The sequence below is a fragment of the Chiloscyllium plagiosum genome, unplaced genomic scaffold, assembly GCF_037043375.1.
Source record: "Chiloscyllium plagiosum isolate Xiang-an unplaced genomic scaffold, Cpla_swu_hap1 HiC_scaffold_8, whole genome shotgun sequence".
In the NCBI taxonomy this organism is placed as follows: domain Eukaryota; kingdom Metazoa; phylum Chordata; class Chondrichthyes; order Orectolobiformes; family Hemiscylliidae; genus Chiloscyllium; species Chiloscyllium plagiosum.
The window spans coordinates 41,900,084-41,918,319 of NW_028270146.1; the positions used below are offsets into that span (position 1 = coordinate 41,900,084).

The 18,236-nt window shown below is 40.6% G+C and overlaps 1 protein-coding gene across 5 annotated transcripts in view; it reads right to left on the reverse strand.

Moving 5' to 3' along the window:
• The window catches only part of mdga2a (MAM domain containing glycosylphosphatidylinositol anchor 2a), a 956,359-nt gene that overhangs the window by 450,828 nt on the left and 487,295 nt on the right, over positions 1–18,236 (reverse strand). The window lies entirely within an intron of this gene.

An 18,236-nucleotide genomic window follows, 5' to 3' on the forward strand; every position in this document is an offset into this window, starting at 1 on the left:
TTATTTCTTTTCAATATTTAATGTTATTTTTATTTACAAATTGTAAGTTTATAGATAAAATCTATTTTAACGATTTAATCTCACTGGCATTTAATAACAAAATGCAATTAGCTTTTCTTTTTTTTCACTTATTCACCATATGTTGGTGATCCTGCCTGGGCCATTACTTAGTTTTTCTGGAGACATGATAGTCAGCTGCCTTCATGAACTGCTGCAGTTCTTGATTTGTAGGGACCCCCACAGCATTGTTAGGAAGGGTATTCCAGGATTTTGACCCAGTAACAGTATAGACATGGCAGTGTAGTTTTGGGTCAGCATGGTTCATGACTTGCAAAGGAGTTGTAAGTGGGTGGTTTGTCCATGTAACTCTTGTCGATGTCCAGCTAGATGGGAGAGATCATGGGTTTGGAAAGTGCTACCTTAGGAGCCTTGCTGAATTGTGAAAACACTTCTTGAGATGATACACGCTGCTGGCAGTGTACATATGTAGTGATGGGAGTAAATGTTGACGTTAGTGAATGGTTCACCAGTCAAGTAGGCTTTGTTCTGAATGGCTTCGACCTTCTTGAGTATTGTTAGAGTTGCACTTAACCAGGCAAATGGTGAGAATTCCATCAAACTTCTGACTAGTGCTTTGTAGATGGTGGGCAGGCATTGAGGAAACGAAAGGCTCATTACTCACTGCAGAGTTTCTAGTCCCCTGACACATTTCTTTTAACATTCATTGTTAGTTCATGAGAACTAATAAATGGTTGTGAATGACTGAGGTAAGGGAGTGGATGGCGGGGGAAGAAGGGGAACGACGAAGTACATGGGTGAGGACTAAGGCTACATCATGATTCAGTTGAGGACTGGTCGGGATAGGTGTGATGTTGGAGTTAGTAGGGGTTATCAGGGTGGGTCAGTGAGACAGAGTGGAGAGTTGGAGGGGAGTAGAGCTGAGTCATGGATATCAGTTCAGCCCTTACCCAGAGCAGGTTCCACTCCTTCAGCTTTTCCTTTGTAACTATTAACTAAATCAGAACAGTCTGACTTAAAGTCAGGAACTATCTGAGAGGATAATTGTTCATCAGAAGCTTCCTGGTCATTCCCTACAGAGTCAACTAGGAGAGGAATTCTGCTGGGTCCAGACATGCAATGCTAGTTTATAGCTCATCAGCAACTACATTCCTATCAGAGCATCTGAGCTGATTGCTATTGTATTTGATGAGCTCTCTCTTTAAACACATTGTGGCTTTTATCTCAAACAATTCATTTTACCGTGGATAAAGCAGAGCTTTCCAAAATGTTCTCATTATGACAAAAAATTGGTGTTCAAAAACTGCTGTGATCCAGACCTGGTAGATTACTGGGACTGGGAAAGGGTCGGGGTGGGGATGTTGGTGGAAGTGGAGAGATGTAAGAGCAGGGCATGGGCCTGTTTATGCTGCACGACCTTTAAGTAAAAAGCACTTACTTTATCACTGGATTTTACAGGATAGGGATCAGGGCTTGAAAACCAACCAATTAGGCCCTATATACACCATTAAAATGAAGATGAGTTTTTAAAGAACTTTGCTATTCTTAGCACTCTGTCAGAGCTCTGTGGCAGCTCCCTCGGAGTTCACAATCACAAAACTTTGGCTAATGACACTCACCTACTGGGAAGCCCTGCTAACAGATTCTACAAAACTGAAATCATACAGGAGGCTGCATTACCACTGCTTGGAAAATATGCTGTTATCCTTGTGTCTCTGCAGTGGCCAGGCAATTGAATATTAATGGACACAAAATCTAGGTAAGTGAATACTAATGAGCACAAGAGCTGTTGCAATTGAATATTAATATTCAATGTGACCACATGCATATAATAGGACTATAGGTCTTTAAACCATCACTGTGCTGATGCTTCACTGCAATCTGACAAGCTAACACAATCTGATGAGCAAGAGATGTCCAGGAAATTTCACACAAAGCTGAGCATGTCTAGGAGCAATGGGGAGTTAGGAGTAATCACCTGAAGCAGAACTTATTTTCTGGAGAATTCAAAGGCAATACATAACGCAACTGCTTCATTTACAAGTGAAAAACTGCAAGTGAAGATCGCTGTTGTCCAACTTCTCTTGAGTGCAGTTAGGAAGTGGCACAGCTTTGCAAATCACTTGTGGCAATTAGGTGTTACTTACTTAAAGATGATGATATTCCACACTTACACAGCTCCTGAATCAGGCTTGTTTAGTCAATAGCAATTGGCAAAATAGTGCATTTACAGGATTATCAGAATACGTTCAATAAGAATTTAATTTTCCCTTCAAAATATTTATTTCTTTCTCCATGAGAGTTCTTTCAGTTAAGAGCAGAGAGTACTTATGCTAATGAATAAAAGTTTTAACCAAGTATTTGGAGCACTCTACTCAATTACTTTAGGGACACGATAATCGCACTGACTTAAATTTTCATTCATTTGTTGCACCCAAACATTATTTAATGACCATTCACTGAACAAGAAGGTCTTCGTCATGATGAACTTTGCACTGGGACCTTACCACTCAGCTTGAGATAACCATGGAAACAGGTACCTAAACAAGTAACATAGCATTGCCCAGACTACCAATAAGACATCTTCTTATGCTTCCTGCTGTTAACTGTGTCCGCTTCAGTTAATTGGAACCTTGAAACAATTCTATACACATCTGAAAACCATTAAACCTCACTTCATATCAAAATGATATTAAACACTCCAAGCTTAACCAAGTGAAAGGTGTACCTATGGGAAAGAGTGCGTAGTATACGTTGACAACCTTTTATCCGAAATACCGAAATCCGAAAAGCTCCAAAATCCGAGGATGTTTTTGTGAAGTTTTTATCTAATTAACAAGGTTGCTTGGCGTGCAAACAGTTAACCCAACTTCACACCCACTCGATGCGTGTCACTTAGATGTGACGTAGGGGGACTGTGGCTCAGCACTGGCAGGCCTCATTTCTGCCTCAGGGCCCATTACTCACACTGAGTCTGCTATCCGGTAAGATTTTAAAAAAATTTCACTGTTGAGCTGTCACTTATTCCAAAATTCGAAAAATTCCGAATTCCAAAAACCAGCTGGTTCCAAATGTTTCGGATAAAGGATCGAGTACCTGTACCTACAAAGCAAATTAAAACTCTACGTAGCACTTCAGGAATCATTTTGAAGTTTCTTAAATGTAGAGGTGATTTTCCATGTGTTATCCATCTGCACAGCAGGAACATGTTTTTTTTACCAAAGTAAACAGCTGAAATTTGCTAGAAATGTAATGGTCTGTGATCCAGGCACATTCTTCCCAAAGCAAAATCAATTTATGCAATGTGCCAATAATCTCAACACTGTACCTCAGATAGGGTCTGACCAAGTTTCCAATTAAATGAAACATTCAATCCTTTGTTTTGAATTGCCCGGTCATTAATTGGTCACCTAAGGGCTTCAATTGGTGGTTCGGTCAAAGGTTGACCATGGACCAACCTAGATCAATACTTGGATTACATTAAGATACTCCACAAAACGAAGCTATGGGGACATGATTTGAACTGAAGAGCCCAGTGGAAAAAAATGGTGAAATCTGGATGGAATTGTTACTTTAGGCAAAGAATATAAAGAATAAATCTAAGTAACAAAGATAAGTTCTGTGTATTTGTTCTGCAGATATATGGTCTTCTGTCAAGGCCACAACAAAATTAAATCATCTCATAAGTCATTTCTTTGAACTGCACTGCAAAACAAATGGTGCGGTTTTGCATTGGAGAAGGCATGTACCTTATCAAATTCCTAATCTAATGCATGTTCTTGACTGAATTCCTGATACTGTGTGAACCTAAACCTCAGCCTTGGATTTATACTAATTCCTAAGAGGACTCCTGGGATGTTTACCTCTATTATAATCTCATGTCTGTAGATTTGCAACATATTTTACAATTCTCAGTGGGTGCAATTTACTTTTGCACAATTGCTTGTCAAAACTCCCATCAGTTATTTTGTCATATCTATTCACATTTTCTCAATACAATCCTGACTATAAACACATTCCTGCAGGTTTTATCAATCAATATTGCAGAGGGGCGAGTTTTATTTTTATTTGGTTTTGTATCTGTGTTTCAGACAGCCCTTGTCAGTGATCTCTGACTATGCCCTGAATAGTGTTTACAGTTGTCTTTATGTATAGGTGAGCTTGATGATGTGCTTTGAGTTATCCTTCTCTGAATTCCTTTATCTATTAGTTCTTTCCTTTTTCTATTCTCATGTTTAAGACCTCTGAAACAAGGCCGAGTTTAGTATTTCAATGTCAAATATACTTACTAATAATAAATGAACCAGTAACTTAATCGCAGAATTATTTCACAGAGCTTGTAGATTAACCTTATAAATTTATAAAATGAATAATTTGTTACTCTGCATTAAACAAAATAATCAATCTCCTTATGAGGAAATGTCATCCTTTTTCCACTCATCTCTGGGTGTAGTTAAAACCTCAGCTAACACTTGCTTTGTACCAAATTAATTAAGCTCAAAGTCTCTCATAAATTCAGTTCATTTGAAAGCTTAAGCCTGATTAATACTTCCACGGACTGTTATGGTACAATGGTCATGATCCTACCTCTGGTCTAAATGGTCTGGGTTCAAGTCAATGACCTTGGCATTTAATGGTGCTACCATCACTGAATTCCCCCAATATCAATATCCTGGAGTTGTCAATGACCAGAAACTCAACTGGACTCACCACACAAACACAGTGGCTACAACAGTAGGTCAGAGGCTAGGAATACTCAACACCTGACTCCCCAAAGACTACAAGGCACAAGTCATAAGAGTTATAGAATATTTCCCACTTATCTGGATGAATCCAGCAACACTCAAGAAGCTTGACACCATCCAGAATAAAGCAGCCCGCTTGTTTGGCATGACATCCACAAGCATTCACTTCCTCCACCACCAACACTCAGTAGCAGCAGTGCCTACTACCTGCAAGATGCACTGCAGAAATTCACCAAAGATCTTCAGACAGCACCTTCTAAACCCATGACCACTTCCATCTAGAAGGACAAGGGCAGCAGATATATGGGAACACCACCACCTTCAAGTTCCCCTCCATGCTACTTACCATCCTGACCTTGGAAATATATTACATTTCCTTCACTGTTGCTGGGTCAAATTCTTGGAATTCCCTCCCAATGGCATTGTAGATCAAGTTGTAGTATGTGGACTGCAACTATTCAAGAAGGCAGCTCGCCACCATCTTCTCTAGGGCAATAAATGCTGGCCACCCAGTGATGCCCACAAATGGGTTAAAAAAATGTTGCAACAGCCTCAGATCAGGCTAATAATATGCCCAATCAGGGCAATTTGATTTTTTTTTTAAATGCGTGGTTGACCTCAGGAATAAACACTTTCTGAAACTGTTTTCATGGTTCTGTGGATTTAACTCATTTTCTGGAGAATTTGAGCTAAGTCAAGTGATCAATGTTTCTGCTGAGGATATGGAGCACCATTCAAAAGTTATTTTACTTCCCCAGGGAAGAGTTCTATTCAAATTTTCTAACAACAGACATCAAACACACCAATTATGGTGGTGTATAGCCCCCTGCAGTGAAAAGCTTCCTCTACTCTTCTCAAATGCTTCATCACAAATACTGAGGAGAAACCTTTGCGTCAATTTCCTACTCGATCACCACTATGTGTTAGTTTGCCCATTATTGCCAAATGAGGAACAATTTTGCATAAAGCTTTCTCAACTAAATTGAGACTGCCCAACTTCTCTTTACAAATGCCCTTGACATCCAAAAGACGCAAGTGATCGTCAACAGAAAGAGCTGGATAAAAATCTAAGACACTGAGGAAGATGCAGGATATATTCTGAACTATTGAGTTGAAGAGTCTTTAAAATCATTTTCCATACTTTTATAGCGGACAAAAACATTCAAAGAAATGAGCAGAGTATTTTGTTTCAAGGAGATGGAAATCTAGGGGTGAATCTTACATTTCATTCAGCAGTTTTCAATTGCACTGAATTTCATGAAGAATTTCATATCATGAAGTCAAGCAAGCTTCTCACCATATCTTAAGACAATCACTGGCATTGTGAAGTTGTACTGCTTGGTGATAGACAATCATTCTGAAGATGCCAGAGGAGAGAAAAATGGCACAGTGGTTCTCTGATATGAACCTGGAAGCCATGGTAGGTAGGTTGATGAAGAGGAGAGGCATTCCAGTTGGACTGGCAAGGAGGCCACCAGGAGACCCTGGCAGCCTGGTCAAAGGTCGCCGCCTGGGTCAGTGCTGCATTTACAGTTTGGAAGAATGGACAGCACTGTTGAAATAAAGTCTTTGGTTTCCCAGGGTAGGTGTCATGCTAATGTGGAAAGGAATTGGTGACTATAGGCTGGAGAAAAGGGCTGGGCAATTGTGAAGGGGAACAACTGTATGAGGGATATACATTAAAGCATAAATAGGGTAATGTGAGAACACAGTTTGTCCAAGTATGTTACCCAGATTAGTTCCTTATTGGATTTGTTTAATCTCGCTGAATTTTGTGTAGGTTTGTTAAATTGTAGTCTGAACTCATTCTAACATCCTGCGCCATAATTAGTTTGTCTACTCTGAGCATGCTAGTGAAGTAGCTTTGTTGATGCTATCTCACTATCTTTGTGACAAGGTAACTGGACTATTGCATGGAGCATTTTCTCCACTAAGATTAAAGATTCATTAGATTTTACTCATCTGCAGGAAAATCACATGATTGTCATCAGTCAGAGGTCTAGGTAACGTAACTATAGACCACATATCCAAAGCTACCTTTCTAATAGCAAATTCCCTTGATACTCTCTTCTCATTTTCTATTAGTGTGAAACTTTATTACAGCAGAAATAATCTCTGTTGAGTAACTCCTGTTAAAAATTGCAACAAAACAGTATGTCTTGAGTCAAAAACCTAGGCTAGATATTTGCATATGCTGTGTCTTTTGAGATATAAAAGTAATCCTGAATTCTTTGCAGGATTCTACGTGAACTCATTCTAACCAAATTTGGCAGTTGGCATGCCAGTGAAAGTATAAAACATTAAACCATTGATCTTAACAGTGCAATCTGCCAGTTGTTGCATACTAAATGAAAAACAGCTTCAACCTCTGTGCTAAACTCTTTGTTAAATAAAATCCTCAGGCAGAACCTAATAGGGGCTATGGTGAGAGAGCTAGGAAAATTAAATGAGAAATAGAGTGACTTGTTGCATTTATAATCAGAGTTCTGGGCGTTGAGATGAGATTCTCACTAGGCAGCAGCAAGGTGCCTATTAAGGAGGATTATTGCTTGCTAACAGCCTCATTGATGATGAATCGCACCTCACTAATATATACTTTCCTACTCTACCACTCACTGTGAAGAAAGCAGATGTCAGTAATTCAGAACATGCAAGTCAGAGCGGGTACCTGACAACATCAGCTCATCACTTGCTCCTCTAATCTGCTATCTTCGACACCCGGCAACAACATTTCAGGGACCACTCCAAGGCACCACCCACACACACCCCATACGCATGGATGTTGGCATCCAAAATCTGCCTGCCTCTCAGAATCCTCATGATAAGTCTCTAATCCACTCACATCCTGGTTCTCTACTTTAAAGCTTCACTTTGAGTTGCACTGGCAGCTACCATTGGAATGATATTGCAAGGCCAGTCATTCAGCTCATGGATTGGATCAGTCTACATCTCCGGGCAGTTCATTCACTCTCTTCGCACCCATTTACCATGAGCATCTCTGTCTTGCCTGGCCTTTTAGCACTTTGCCCCTTCAGCGAGAGCTACCATACTCCGAATATATTTATGTTGGGGTTTGCTGCTTGGCTAACTCACAAATCCAGGATGCTTGTAAGTCAGTCCCTTCAATCAGGGAGTCATGAGTATACTGAGCCAAGGGCAGCCGCTGATATCAGTCTGGAGTCTTGGGCATGTTCAGTCAGTCTTGTGGGACTGCAAGGGTCAGAAGCCTCTACTCTAAGGAAGAGGAGCTGAAAACTGGGGAGCACACAAACCATCTTGACTCTTTCTGCTCCGTTCTCCCAGAACGAAAGGGACAGACTGAATGAGATGAAAGCAAATGCCACAACTTTTAGCGTTGGTGTAATTGGGGGAAGAGTGAGTGATGAATTGTCCTGAATGAATGAGTAGGCAGTGCAGAGTGTGTGCAGGGTTGGTGGTGCTGGCTATTGGGATGGGCAAAAGGGGATAAAGGAAAGTATTGTCCTCAATAATGAGAGTGATAGAGCTTGAGCTTTGGAGGGAAGTAAGTACAGCAGCAAACGTAGAATCAGTGCAGTTTCAGAGAGAATATGGTTGCTCTTACCCTGGTCATTGGCTTTCTTGCTACACTGCTGAATATTCCTCCAGAGAGCTTGGACTGCACTGACACTTTTGTAAGTGCCAGATCAGGCTAGAAGGGACTGCTGTTTTGCGAGTCCTAGTATCATCCATCCACCAAGACTTAGAACATAGAACATAGAACATTACAGCGCAGTTCAGGCCCTTCGGCCCTCGATGTTGCACCGCCCTGTCATAGCTCCTCTAGCTTATCTCTCCACGCTTCAGGCTCACTGCCTTTATTCCTGATGAAGAGCTTTTGCCCGAAATGTCGATTTTGCTGCTCCTTGGATGCTGCCTGAACTGCTGTGCTCTTCCAGCGCCACTGGTCCAGAATCTGCCAGCATCTGCAGTCATTATTTTTACCCCTATACCAATCTGAAGCCTATCCCACCTACACTATTCCATGTACGTCCATATGCCTATCCAATGACGACTTAAATGCACTTAAACTTGGCGAATCAGGCAAGGCATTCCATACCCTTACTACTCTCTGAGTAAAGAAACTACCTCTGACATCTGTCTTACACCTATCTTCCCTCACTTTAAAGTTGTGTCCCCTCGTGTTTGCCGTCCCCATACTTGGAAAAAGGCTCTCCCTGTCCACCCTATCTAACCCTCTGATTATTTTGTATGTCTCTGTTAAGTCACTTCTCAACCTTCTTCTCTCTAACAAGAACAGACTCAAGGCCCTCAGCCTTTCCTCATAAGACCTTCCCTCCATACCAGGCAACATCCTAGTAAATCTCCTCTGCACCCTTTCCAAAGCTTCCACATCCTTCTTATAATGCGGTGACCAGAACTGTACATAACACTCCAAGTGTGGTTGTACCAGAGCTTTGTACAGCTGCAGCATAACCTCCTGGTTCCGGAACTCAATCCCTCTATTAATAAAGGCCAAAACATTGTATGCCTTCTTAACAACTCTGTCAATCTGGGTGGCAACTTTCAGGGATCTGTGTACATGGACACTGAGATCTCTCTGCTCATCTGCACTCCCAAGAATCTTACCATTAGCCCAATACTTTGCATTCCGATTACTCCGTCCAAAGTGTATCACCACACACTTGTCCACATTAAACTCCATTTGCCACCTCTCAGCCCAGCCTATCTATGTCTCTCTGCAACCTACTACATCCTTCGTCACTATCCACAATTCCACCGACCTTAGTGTCATCTGCAAATGTACTAACCCACCCTTCTAAGCCCTCATCCAGGTCATTTATAAAAATGACGAACAGCAGTGGACCCAACACCGACCCTTGCGGTACGTTGTTAGTAACTGGACACCAAAATGAACATGTTCCATCAACTACGACCCTCTGTTTTCTTTCAGCAAGCCAATTACTGATCCAAACTGCTATGTCTCCCACAATTCCATTCCTCCGCATTTTGTATAATAGCCTACTGTGGGGAACCTTATCAAACGCCTTGCTGAAATCCATATACACCACATCAACCAGTTTACTCTCATCTAACTGTTTGGTCACTTTGTCAAAAAAGTCAATAAGATTCGTTAGGCATGACCTACCCTTCACAAAACCATGCTGACTGTCCCTGATCAGATTATTCTTTTCTAGATGGTTATAAATCCTATCTCTTATAACCTTTTCCAACACTTTACCAACAACTGAAGTGAGACTCACTGTTCTGTAATTGTCTCTACTACCCTTTTTGAACATTTGCTATCCTCCAGTCCTCAGGCACTACTCCTGCAGACAATGATGATTTGAAGATCAATGCCAAAAGCTCGGCAATCTCTTCCCTTGCTTCCCAGAGGATCCTAGGATAGATCCCATCCGGCCCAGGGGACTTGTCTATTTTCACACTCTGCAGTATTTCTAATACCTCTTCCTTGTGAACCTCAATCTCTTCTAGTCTAGATGCAAGTGTCTCTGTATCTTCCTTGCCAACATTTTCATTTTCTAGAGTGAACACTGTCGAAAAATATTTATTTAGTGCTTCCCCCATCTCCTCTGACTCCACACACAACTTCCCTCTATTATCCTTGACTGGCCCTAATTTAACTCTCATCATTCTTTTATTCCTGACATATCTATGGAAAGCCTTAGGGTTAACCCTGATCCTATCTGCCAACAACTTCTCATGTCTCCTCCTGGCTCTTCTGAGCTCTCTTTTTAGGTCTTTCCTGACTTCCTTGTAACCCTCAAGCGCCCTAACTGAGTTTTCACATTTTGTTCTAACATAAGCCTTCTTCTTTTTGACCAGGGATTCCACTTCCTTAGTAAATCACGGCTCACGCATTCTATATCTTCCTCCCTGCCTGACAGGTACATACTTATCTAGGACACACAGGAGCTTTTCCTTGAATAAGCTTCACATTTTTAATGTGCTCATCCCCTGCAGTTTCCTTCCCCATTCTATGCTTCCTAAATCTTTCCTAATTGCATCATAATTTCCCTTCCCCCAGCTGTAACTCTTGCTCGGTGGAGTACACCTATCCCTTTCCATCACTAATGTAAACCTGACAGAATTGTGATCGCTGTCTCCAAAGTGCTCACCTACTTTCAAATCTAACACTTGGCCAGGCTCGTTACCCAGTACTAAATCTAAAGTGGCTTCGCCCCTTGTAGGCCTGTCTACATACTGTGTCAGGAAGTCCTCCTGTACACATTGGACAAAAACTGACCCATCTATAGTACTCGTACTGTAGTGATCCCAGTCAATATTTGGATAGTTGAAGTCCCCCATGACAACTACCCTGCCTCTCTCACTCCTATCGAGAATCATCTTTGCTATCATTTCCTCTACACCTCTGGGACTATTCAGAGGCCTATAGAAAACTCCCAGCATGGTGACTTCTCCTTTCCTGTTTCTAACCTCAGCCCATACCACCTCAGTTAACATCCTTTCTACAACTGTAATATTGTCCCTGATCAACCGCTCCTCTTTTACCATCTTCTCTGTTCTTACTGAAACATCTGAATCCCGGAACCTGCAACAGCCATTCCTGTCCCTGCTCTATCCATGTCTCCGTAATGGCCACAACATCGCAGTCCCAGGTACCAACCCACACTGCCAGTTCACCCACTTTATTTTGGATGCTCCTCATGTTAAAGTACACACACTTCAAACCAGGTTCTCGCTTGCCAGTGTCAGATACTTGATTTTGAAACTCCCTACTCTCATCCTCTTCTGTACCCTGTCCTACAATTTTGATTCCCACCCCGCTGCTGTATTAGTTTAAATCCACCTTAATAGCTTTAGCGGATTTCCTACCCAGGATATTGGTACCCCTCTGGTTTAGATGAAGACCATCCTACTTGTAGTGGTCCCACCTACCCCAGAAAGAGCTCCAATTATCCAAAAACCTGAAACCCTCCCTCCTGCACCATCCTGTAGCCACGTGTTCAACTCCTTCCTCTCCCTATTCCTCACCTCATTAGCACATGGCACGGGCATCAAACCAGAGAAAACAACTCTGTTTGTTTTAGCTCTAAGCTTCCATCCTAGCTCCCTGAATTTCTGCCTCAAGTCCCCATCTCTCCTCCGACCTATGTCGTTGGTGCCAATGTGGACCACGACTTGGGGCTGCTCTCCCTACCCCCGAAGGATCCCAAAAACACGATCAGAGACATCACGGACCCTGGCACCCAGGAGGCAACACACCAACCGTGAGTCTCTCTTGTCCTCACAGAATGTCCTATCTGTCCCCCTAACTATCGAGTCCCCAATGACTACTGCTCTGCTCCTCTTTCCCCTTCCCTTCTGAGCAGCAGATGCCCCACTGCTTTCCCCTGGTAAGCCATCCCCCCAACAGTATCCAAAATGGTATACTTATTGTTGAGGGGAATGGCCACAGAGGATCCCTGCACTGCCTGCCGGTTCCCTTTCTGTCCCTAACTGTCACCCATCTGTCATTTTCTTTTATCTGGGGAGTGACTACCTCTCTGTAAGTCCTGTCAATAACCCCCTCTGCCTTCCGAATGATCCAAAGTTCATCCAACTCCAGCTCCAGTTTCCTAACGCGGTTTTCGAGGAACTGGAGGAACCTTGTCAACAAGCAAGATGCCATTTTCCTCTTTTCTGCTATGCTTGGGGCAAATGTTAGTTACTGTGCAGGGCTGCTCTGGGCTGACAGTGCTTTCTAAGTAATAATGGCCTTTTAAAGATGGCACCAGTACCACAAGTGGCAATCTATTTCGAGATATCCTGATATGACAAGTTTTGCTGGGTTTGGTATGTTGTACAGGTGAGCTAGTATTAGACGAGTGCATCACATGAGACAGGAGCTAATTAGTGACGCAACTTTGGCCAAAGGACAAGAAATCAGACTTGGCCATGGAGAGAGAAACACTGACATGACAACATTCAGCCCATGAGAGAAAATGAGGACTGCAGATGCTGGAGATCAGAATCAAGAGTGTGGTGCTGGAAAAGCACAGTAAATCAGGCATCCAAGGAGCAGGAGAATTGACATGTTGGGCATAAGCTCGGATGCTGCCTGGCCTGCTGTGCTTTTCCAAGATTCGGCCCATTATAAATACTCTTACAAATTGCACACTGAGTTATTTTTTCCAATGTTACACACCAAGTTCACAGAAATGCAAATTTGATCATTTCATAATCCGGAATTTGGATGTGAGCCTCAAAGTGTGAAAAAATACAAATCTGCCAGTTTTCCCATTATCATTTGTCACATAATCATGAGCAAAGATTTACCAGATTGACTCTTGGGATAGCAGGACTCAAATATAACGAGAGATCGGATTGGTTAAGACAATGTTCACTCCAGTTTAGAAGAATGAGAAAAGAACCCCTTAAAATTCTAACGGGACAAACCCAGGAAGGATGTTCCCAATCGCTGGGGACTTCCAGTACCAAAACTCACTGTCCGTTTAGGATTGAAATAAAGAGCTTCACCCAGAGAATAGCCAGCATTAGGCCACCAAAAGCAATTGAAGCTAACACATTGAATGTTTTCAAGAGGTTTTTAGGGCTGAAGGGATCAAAGGATATGGGGAGTAAGCAGGAACAGGTCACTGAGTTGGATGATCAGTCTTGATCATATTAAAAATGATCCAAAGGGTTTAAATGACCTACTTCTGCTCCTATTTTCTACGCTTCCATATTAAAGTGATCTAAGGCATTGTCGTTGAGTGACACTTCCACATAAAAATTATGGAAGTCAATGCTACAATATATGCACTCAGCTTCCAGACCTGAGGTGAGTGTGCTCTTGACATCAAAGCAGCATTTGGTTAAGTGTGACATGATGGAACTCTAAAGAATCTACAAGGGTCTCTCTTGAGTGCAGGTAAAAACATTATTTAAAACATGGGAAGACACAAGTACTTATCAGCAAAGAAATATCTGGGTGGACGTGGTTGGGGTAGCTGAGATGTGCTTCAAGAGAACATTATTACATCTTGCATACGTTAATGACTTAGGTTGAAAAATCTAAAGAAAATAGCTCAGCCCTCCTGGGGATAACAAACTAAAGGGGGTAATGATATTGGAAAAAGCAATGCAGAAAAAGCAATGCAGCAAAGCAATAGAATGAATTAGACTAAAATCTTGCAAGTTTAATTAAGGAAACATTGCAGAAACCTAGACTTCTCAGCCCAGAAAGATTCACCTGATGTATGATCTTAAAGAAGTATAGAAGATTATAAAATGAAAACGATAGCTAAAATTTGCTTCAAATTATATTCAAAAGAGGTACATAAGGAAACAGGTTCAATTTAGCAATTTTAGGATTGCACCTCAAATTCTTATTTAACCAATTAATACATGGAATGGATTCTGAGAAAGAATATTACAATGTGGAAATGGATGGGAGATTGAAATCATTTTAGGGCTATTTTGTTACAACAATGTGGAGAGCTCTCAGTCATTCTGGATGCTTAAATAATAATAGTGCAAATGGTTTTCTCCAACCATAATAATCTTGGCTTGTCATGTCTGCTCACACTTAAAAGAAAATGTAGAATTATACATGTCGTTCTGCAAAAACAACATTGAGAACATATTTCAGAACCATTGCACATTTTCTCTTCTTCATCTATTTTTAAGTCTGAATTTGGAAATAATTTTATCCATTGCCAATGGATACTTCAATAACATGAGAAAAACCAATGGTGGACTGTACTTTTAGGAATATCACATTCTGCTCAAATTTTGTCTGCTTGGTTAATGGGTGCCAATGACACATGTTGCATGACATGTGCCTGATGGCACGTCATAGAAGCAGTTACCTGTTTTGGGAGTGATACAATGATGAATTGCTTGATGTGATGAATTGACATCTTCAGTTGTGTGTCTGGAAGTACCAAGTGGTACAAAGTTTAGGTGCAGTGGTAATATGCCAGACACACTGCTGTTAATACCTTTCTGCATAGTTTCAGGAGTGGACACTTGTCTCAGATCCCATTCTGGTCAAAGTGCAGCATCCTTCAAAAGACCCTTCAGTATTTCAAGAAAGTTATAGGGTTATTGAGATGTACAGTACAGAAACAGACCCTTCGGTCCAACTCGTCCATGCTGACAAGATATCCTAACCTAATCTAGTCCCATTTGCCAGCACTTGGCCCATATCCTTCAAAATCCTTCCTTTTCATATACCTATCCAGATGCCTTTTAAATGTTGTAATTGTACTACCCTCCACCACTTCCTCTGGCAGCTCATTCCATACACACACCACTTCCTGCATGAAAATGTTGTTACTTATGCCCCTTTTAAATTTTTCCCCTCTCACCCTAAACCTATGCCCTCTAGTTCTGGATTCCCCCACCCCAGAGAAAAAATCTTGTCTATTTACCCTATCCAAGCCTCTCATGATTTTATAGACCTCCATAAACTAACCCCTCAGCCTATGATGCACCAGGGAAAACAGCACCAGCCAATACAGCCTCTCCCTATATCCTTCAACCCTGGCAACATCATTGTAAATCTTGTCTGAACCCTTTTCAAGTTTCACAACATCCTTCCGATACGTAGGAGACCAGAAATGCAAACATATTCCAAAAGTGACCTAACCAATGTCCTGTACGACCGCAACATGACCTCCCAAGGTGAGCAGATTTGTGCTGCAATTATTGATTTTGAAAATCTGCACATGCATTTTCTTATTGCATCAAACTAAAACTGACTGTCCTTCTCAAGTATACTGCACTGATTAATGGGGAACCAAGACACACCCAAGATGCAAGGCTTTAAGATGAAAGGATACCTACTTTATTAAATATCTCCTAATAGGAACAACATACATGTACAGATATTCTCTAAAGGGAAGTGATGCTTTCTATCATTATCAGCAGTCATGAATAGCAGAGTTGAAACCTTGAGGACAATGGTATCTTCAGACCTAATTCTATCTTTCATGTCCTAGCACTGACCCTTCACACCCAACCCTACCCCGACACTCCTGTTAGACACTCTATTTTGATGAGCAGCTGTATCATCAAATGCAGGATAAACTGATGGTCAGCCATCTGTTTTTCCAGATAGTCTCATTTTGAATGTTTGGCTGAGCTCCAAGATGAAGAAATGAACTTAATCATGTAAGGGTTGCTAGCAGAAGTGGGATAGGGGAGGGAGAGGAATGGATTCTTATCTTTGTTTGATTGATAGAATTATAAGCCTATCAAAAATTCATCTTTACTTGACATGCTCTTTCAATGTGTAATTGTTTCTTCATAGAAAATTAAATTACCCAGGGTCAGTGAGAGTTTTCAGGAGTAATTATAAATAGTCATATTTCAAGCAAGTACCATCACATTTCCAAAGGTAGTTAGGGATGGGCAATAAATACTAGCCATTCCAATAATGTTTTACTCTTCAGAAAAAACAAATGAAACAAAGTACCAATCATTTTTCTTTGATCCATGCAGCTTGTTATTAAGCTACATGCCTTTTGTGAAGTACACACAAAAACCTTACAGGAGTATCATTTATAAGCAATTTCTTGCACTGTATGGTATGTTTTAAATCATTGCAGCATAGTAAAGTTATACACTTCAGAGGAAACCTTGTTCAGTTTGCTGTTAAAAATCCAGTCACACTTCATTCAACTTTCCGGATGATTTATACAACAAAGCTAACAGAGTATCTGTGCAAGCTTTTCTCATTTCAGTTATTTTTACTTAATTGTAGTCAGTTATTGGGGGTGGGGGGGGGAGGTGAAGGTGGGCTACAACAGTGTAGCTGATCGAGTAGTGGAGAATCATTGATTTCATTTGTGTCCAGATTCTAGAAATTACAATCAACGTCAGAAGAATACTTGCACACTGTGACAGTTTTGCTATTGCAAAATCCAGGCCACTAAAATAAATAAGTGAAAAAATTGCAAACATTTTAGTCACAAATTTATGAAACTCTCTAGATTTAAATAGTTGGTTTGTTGTGCATTGCTAAAAAAAAAGACATATTTTGTCAAAGTTTTAGTTTTGTGTTCATCAGAACATTTGCATGAATACCAGTTTAAACAGGAACAATATTTTGTTCTGTATAAGAGGAGAGTGCTGTTTGATTGGCATGTAGAACTTGATTGATAGAGGCATTGCCAAGTGGAGTGAACTACTTAGATGATAAGTGACAATTAACTTTGAAAGCTTGGTAGTTAAATGTCTGTCATCATCTGACTGGTGCATTGTCCATGGAAATAGCTCTTCCAATCAGGGTCAACTTGCCAACCTATCTGCACTCCTTTTTTCATATAGTGTAAAATGTTGTTTCCATTACCATTGATGCTTTTTAGGTTCAGATGAGTGCAAGGTGTAAAGCTTCAACTAGCGGCCATTTTCACCAATACTCGTAAGATTTTGAATTGTGCCTTTGGATTGAAACTTGCAAATATGAGTCTATTAAGAAAGTCAGGGAGAAACACATTAATTTGAATCACCAGAATAATATCTTGGCTGAAATTATTAACATTTGAGAATACATTAAATCAACATAATTTATATTTCTTCCAATTTAGAAAAGGATTGAATCGAATAGATAGAGAAAAACTATGTCCCTGGTGGGGAATCTAAACTGAATTCATGTTATCTTAAAATTAGAGCTAGGTCACTGGATACCGAAATCAGGAGGTACTGGCTTCATTCAGATAATAGGGAAAATCTGGAACTCCACTCCTGCAAAATGCTATAGATGTTGAATCAACAGAATTTTTTAAGATTTAAGAGCATTGTGGGATTATGTAACAAATGCAGATATGTGGAATTGAGGTGCAGGTCTGATAGAATGATGAAAGAGCTCGAGGGATCCTATGGCTTATATTTTCTCCTGTATTCTTAAAAATTATGAATTAGGCCAAAGTGGCCTGAGGGTATTTTTCAACTTCAAAGTTCTTTAATAATGCAATTTGTCTAAAGTCTGTAACTTTACACAGGTCACTAGATGGAAAAATACAGCTGAAATTTTGAAGTGCTTTTAATAATAGCCACAGGATTATCTCCCGTGTTGTACTGGACTTTAATGTCATCCTCCATTTTGAAATCCACAGCAAATGTGAGAAGAGCTCTCTTAAAATCAAGAGCAGATTAGCTGCAATATTTATGTCAACTGTAAATATTCATGAGGTAAAGTTTAAACAGGACTAAGAATTCTGCCCAAGTATATGAACACAAATGAATGTCATACTTTATAATACTGAGCTTACAATGACAGCACCTAAGGAGAGAAACACATTTTATTTACTTATAGAAAACAGGTTTTCTCTATTGATTACTCAAACGTGGAAGATAATTGTGTAAAGCTAAATATAGAACAATACAGCCCCAGAAGCATTTCAACCAATGGTCTGTTAATGCCAGTAAACAGCTTAAAGTGCAATAATCCAATAAATGCAACAGTGACTTGAGAATCTGACTATTGTTAAACAGATGTTATCACTTCACAGCAAGATAGCA